The sequence below is a fragment of the Macaca mulatta genome, chromosome 7, assembly GCF_049350105.2.
Source record: "Macaca mulatta isolate MMU2019108-1 chromosome 7, T2T-MMU8v2.0, whole genome shotgun sequence".
NCBI lineage: Eukaryota > Metazoa > Chordata > Mammalia > Primates > Cercopithecidae > Macaca > Macaca mulatta.
Genome location: NC_133412.1, coordinates 58,146,826 through 58,152,895, shown reverse-complemented (window position 1 = coordinate 58,152,895; position 6,070 = coordinate 58,146,826). Strand labels below are relative to the sequence as shown.

The window sequence follows — 6,070 nt, the reverse complement described above, 5'->3', positions numbered from 1 at the left end:
TGAGCCACCGCACCCAGGCTCATCTTCCAGTTTTTAAATTTTGTCCCATGCTAATCAGCCTTATGTTTACCCACAAGAATCCACTCACACAACTGTGCAATAAGGACCACTGAATATTTTGTCGGGGAGAGAGGTGAGAGGCCACATAAGATATAACTGGAAAAAAAATTACTCTTAGACATTTTTATTCTTCAAAGTTTCTCTTCCTGGCTGTGTTGTTTCCAGGGACTTTCCCCTTCTCTCCTCTCCCTCCAATGCAGGAGAAACTAGCCTTCTTATCCCCACAATCTTTTGTGTTTGAGTGATTTCTCTCCACTCTTCCCTTTGAGAAGCAACTTTAAGTCCTGTAGTCATCTTATGTACAGTAGTTGAGGGACCATGTTTTATCATTTTGGCTTCCAGCTCTCTACCCCAAGTGACTTCCAGAAGTACTTCTCAAAAAAAGAACTCATACACATGGTACTTTCCTAGGGGGAGTTCTAGTGAACAAAGCACCTGTCACTCAGACTGGAGTGCAGTGGTGCAGTCATGGCTCACAGCAGCCTCAACCTCCTGGGCTCAAGTGATCCTCCTGCCTCAGCCTCGCGAGTAGCTGGGATCACAGGTGAATGCTACCACAACTGGCTAACGTTAAATTTTTTTTGTAGATACGGAGATCCTGCTTTGTGGCCCAGGCCAGTTGGGAGCTCTTGAGCTCAAGCGATCCTCCTCTCTCAGCCTGCAAAAGTTTTGGGATTACTGGCATGAGCCACTGTGCCCAGCTACATGTTTTTTGACTGAACACATAGGGTCAACTAAAATTTCCATGTTTTTCACAGGATGGTCTCTCCTATCACACGCTTTCACAGTTTATTTAACAGTTAAAAAATTTTTTTGAACTTTTATTTTGCACTAATTTTAGTTTTACAGAAAAGTTGCAAAAATAGTACTTCACCTAGCTGCCACCAACATTAACATCTTACATGGTCATAGTACGACTATCCAAACAAGGAAACTAACATTGATACAGTATGATTAACCAATCTACAAATCTTACTGGTATTCCCCAGTTTTCTCGCTAATGTCCTTTTCCAGTCCAAAATCGAAAACAGACCATGTAATTTAGGTGTCATGTCTCCTTAAAGCTGTGACAATTCCTCAGTCTTTTGTCTTTCATGACTTTGGGACTTCAGAAGAGTACTAGTCTGGCATTTTGTAGAATGTCCCTCAACTTGGGTTTGATGGTTTCTCATGATTAGATTGAGGTTATACATTTCCAGCAGGACTACAACAGAAATCTGTGTCCTTTCCAGTGCATCATACTGGGGGGAACATATGTCATCTTACTGGTAATGCTAACATTGACTACTCGGTTAAGGTGGTGTCTGCTAGGTTTCTCCACCATTAAGTTTCTTGTGGGGATATATTTTTGAGATTATGATGTTTTTGAGATTACGATGTTTCTCATTCTTCCACCTAATAAGCTTAGCATCCATCAATAGTTTTCGTCTGCAACAATTATAACTGCAATGTTTGCTTCATGGTGATTTTCCATTTCCATTATTCCTTCCACATTTATTAACTGGAATTACGTGACAAGGAAGCATATCTCTTCTCTCCTATTTATTCATATCAGTGTGCACTATGGATATTTATTTTATGGGTTATGATGTAAGATTATCATTATTTTGTTGCTCAGATTGTCCAAGCATTAGCCATTGGGAACCCCGATTCAGCTCCTGGCTCCCTTTTGTCATGCTTCCTTCCTTTCAGAGCATGTCCTTGCTTTGCGGCACCACAAGATGCTGCAGTCTCGGCTGATTTTCACTAGCCCCAACTCTAGAATCAGTCATTTCTCCAAGAAGCTCTTTTCTTTTTAATTGGAAAATGATATTAAGGAACCAAGATCTTGATGTTAGAATTCATTGCTACTGGTGTATAATTGCTTCTAGGTCCTCTCACAAACAGAACTAGTTAATAAAATATAGGGAAAAAATGTAAATAAAGATATTTCTATATATTTTGTATCTTTTTTTTTTTTTACACAATAATTTATTTATTGAGTAACTCCTCTCCCCATCCGTGCAGTCTCTAGGTCACTTTTTCTGCTTGTAGATTTTGCGCGCAAGCCCCAGAAAGATGGCTGGGAGCAGGGGCGCTGCGTACTGTTCAATGAGACCCATAATGTGGCTGTAACCGTTTTCCTCACACTGCAAGAACGCAGCCGGCAGATCCAACTCCTCATACAGTGCGTTCACTCGGACTACCTTCTTGACCTTCTTCTGTCTGTAATTTTCTTTCAGGATCTGGTACTGTTCCAGAGTGGACCACTGCAGACACTGAACCACCAGCCAGCAGGTTGTTGTCCTGGATGTCAGTGCCAACTTTGCCGGTCACAATGGGGTCCCCAAAGAGGTCAAGGTAATCATCCTGAATTTGAAAAAACTCTCCCATCTCCAGTAGGATCTACTAAGCATTGGCATGCTCCTTCTCGCCATCAATTCCTGCCATGTGCATGGCTGCAGCTACAGGAAGGTAGGAGTAGAAAGCTGTCTTGTACTTGACAATAGATTTGTACCTCTTTTCAGTGAATCTGCCAAAATCCACATTGTCCTAGGGGGCTGCAACGAGGTCCAGGGCTGCCCAATCTCAGTCTGATAGAAAATCTGTAGGAAGAGCTTGATCAGGTTCAGGTAATAGGGCTGCTCTCAGCAATAGAGCTTCAGCAGGTAGTAGATACATGCTTCCAGAAGGATAACATAATTGATGGCATCCTACCCCACATCCGGCTTCTGATAACAGCAGATCTGTCCCCAGCGGGTGAGGGATGAATCCGTGATGTCATCTGTCACCAGGAAGAAAGCTTGCAGCAGTTCCAGACACCAGCCTACATTCAGGGCCTGCTGGAGACTATCAGCATCCTGTGTCCTTGGCTCCATCAGCTCCAGGAACACTACTAGCATTGTCAAACCCCGGTGATACTTGTCTCCAATGGTATTGTACTCCAGGACCACCTTGAGCCGGACAATAGCATCTCCTGTCTCTGGGTGCCCCATCTCATCCTCAGTCAGCACCCCAAAGATCTGGGAAAAGTGCTGAAAGAAATCCCGCTTTTATTGGGCATAAACATGTGATTTCTGGTCTCCATTCATTCTGAGGGAGGAGCATAGGGCTCTGTTCCTGGATGCGGGTTCCTGCCATATCTATCTGTGTATGTACACTAAAAACCATGTGCTCATACCTTGGATTGACACCTCTGATTCTAATCCAAAACAACAGAGGTCATTCTAGCCTTCCCCCTTTTCTTATTTATAACTTGTGTTTCCAACAGGGAGAATCCCGATTGTCATTAGTCACAACAACTTTACTTATTTGTTCAATGATACACAGATACAGATAAGGTAGATTCACACTTGCTAATTTATACCCCTGTGAAAAACAAATGTACTAACTAGAGGACAATATTTGTATGAAGTGTTTTTGTCTTTAGTCTTATGACATAGTCAAAATAAAAGTTTCCTAAATTACTTAAGTGAGTGATTTTCTTCTCCACCCACTTTGTGATGGTGATGTTAGTCATTTATAACACATTTTTTTTTTCTGCTTGCATTCTATTTTGGCTTGCCTCCACACCCTGGTTGACTGTATGTGTGTATGTGAAACATTACCATGGTTCTGAGTCAGAACTATATACAAAACTACAACAGGAGAAATGCTACTCTCTCCTCATCACTGCTACTCCATTCCCATCCTCCCATTCTTTCCACCCAGCTCTCACTCTTTCGCTGTCGGTACCCAAAGTTTGTTTTTGGTTTATGTTTATTGCATTCCCCCCTACAATGTATATTTTCTTTTATCTCTTTTATTTTAGGAAGATATAATTAACATAACATTAAACTCCCTTTTAAAATGTTCAATTCAGTGGTTTTTAGTATAGTCAAGAGTTGTGCAACTATCACCACACTCTAACTTTAGAACATTTCCATCAACTCAAAAAGAAGTCCTGTACCCCAGTTCTACCAGTTGCCCCAGGCAACCACTAATCTACCTTCTGTTTCTTTTTTTTTTTTTTTTCTTTTTCTTTTTTTTTTTGAGACGGAGTTTTGCTCTGTCACCCAGGCTGGAGTGCAGTGGCCGGATCTCAGCTCACTGCAAGCTCCGCCTCCCGGGTTTACGCCATTCTCCTGCCTCAGCCTCCTGAGTAGCTGGGACTACAGGCGCCCGCCACCACTCCCGGCTAGTTTTTTGTATATTTAGTAGAGACGGGGTTTCACCGTGTTAGCCAGGATGGTCTCGATCTCCTGACCTCGTGATCCGCCCGCCTCGGCCTCCCAAAGTGCTGGGATTACAGGCTTGAGCCACCGCGCCCGGCCTCTACCTTCTGTTTCTATGGGTTTGCCTGCTCTGGACATTTCATATAAATGGGATCATACAATACATGGCCTTTTGTGTCTGATTTCTTTCACTTACTATATTAAAAAAAAATTTTTTTTGAGACAGGGTCTTGCTCTGTCACCCATGCTGGGAGTGCAGTGGCATAATCATGGCTCATTGCAGACTGCCTGGGCTCAAGCAATTCTCCTACCTAAGCTTCTCGAGTAACTGGGATGACAGGTGCATGCCACCACACTTGGCTAATTTTTAAAAAATTATTATTTGTAGAGATAAGGTTTCATTATGTTGCCCAAGCTGATCTCAAACTCTCAAATGATCCCCTCACCTCGGTCTCTGAAAGTGTTGGGATTACAGGCATGAGCCAGGCAGTATACAATTTTCAAAGTCCATCCGTGTCACCGTATATACCAGTACTTCATTCCTTTTTATGATTAACATTCCAAGGTATGAAAATTCTACATTTTGTTTAGACATTCATCAGTTGGTAGAAACTTGACAGAAATTTCCACTTTTTCATTATCATGAATAATGCTGCTATGAACGCTCATAAACAAGTTTTATGTGAATAGGTTTTCTTAAGTATATATGTAGGAGTGAAATTACTGTGCCATATGACAACTCTGTATTTAACTTTTTGAGGAACTGCAAAACTGTTTTCCAAACTGTCTGCATCATTTTACATTCCCAGGGGTATGAGTTCCAATTTCTCCATATCCTTGCCAATAGTTGTTATTTCCTTTTTTTTTTTTTTAAATTACAACCATGCTAGTGGGTGTGAAGTGGTGTCTATTTTGTGGTTTCAAAGTGCATTTCTCTAATGACTAATGATGCTGAACATCATTAGAACACATCTTCCCATGTGCTTAAAGGCTATTTATATATCTTGTCTGAAGAAATGTCTATTCAAGTCCTTTGCCTATTTTTAAATTGGATTATCTGTCTTTTTATTGCTGAGTTGTAAGAGTTCTTTATATATTCTGGATACAAATGCCTTATCAGATACATAATTTGCAAATATTTTCTCCCATTCTATAGGTCGTCTTTTCACTTTCTTGATGGTGTCCTTTGATGCACAAATATTTCAGTGTGATGAAGTCCAGTTTACCTATTTTTTCTTGTTGCTTGTGGTTTTGGGGCCCTAACTAAGAAACCACTTATGAACTTGATGATGTAAGTGATGAAGAATGTATGCCTATTTTTCTTTTAAGTGTTTATTGTTTTAGCTCTTATATTCGGGACTTTGATATTTTTTGAGTTAAATTTTGAATATGATGTTAGGCAGGGGTCCAACTGCCTTCTCGTGCATGTGGACATTCAGTTGTCCCAGCACTGACAACTAGTGTTTTAGTTCTTCTCCCTCTAATGCTTTTTGACATATTACAAATTATTAAGGGCCTTATTAATCATAGATAAAGATGAGCATATTTCCCCGGCCATGCTTATTATCTTCCTAGTAATTATTCAAAGCGTCCAAGAATTGAACATGAGAAGTTAAGCCTTGGTCCTAGCCCACAAGGTAGAGAGAATGATGTCCTGGTGACAGAGCTGTTCTAATTCAAAGATGGAGGCAGTGGTAAAAGGTAGGAGGCCATCAGTTCAGCCTCACTGGCTGGCTCCTTATCCTGTAGCTTTTAATCCTAATCTCTAACGGGTAAAGCCCAAAGGTCAGCTCTTCTTCTCTCCTACTCTGGCTTAA

The 6,070-nt window shown here is 41.1% G+C and overlaps 1 pseudogene; it reads right to left on the bottom strand.

The window, feature by feature from the left end:
• Positions 1 to 1,970: 1,970 nt before the first annotated feature.
• On the bottom strand, positions 1,971 to 3,171 carry LOC717519 (farnesyl pyrophosphate synthase pseudogene; annotated as a pseudogene).
• Positions 3,172 to 6,070: the final 2,899 nt, after the last annotated feature.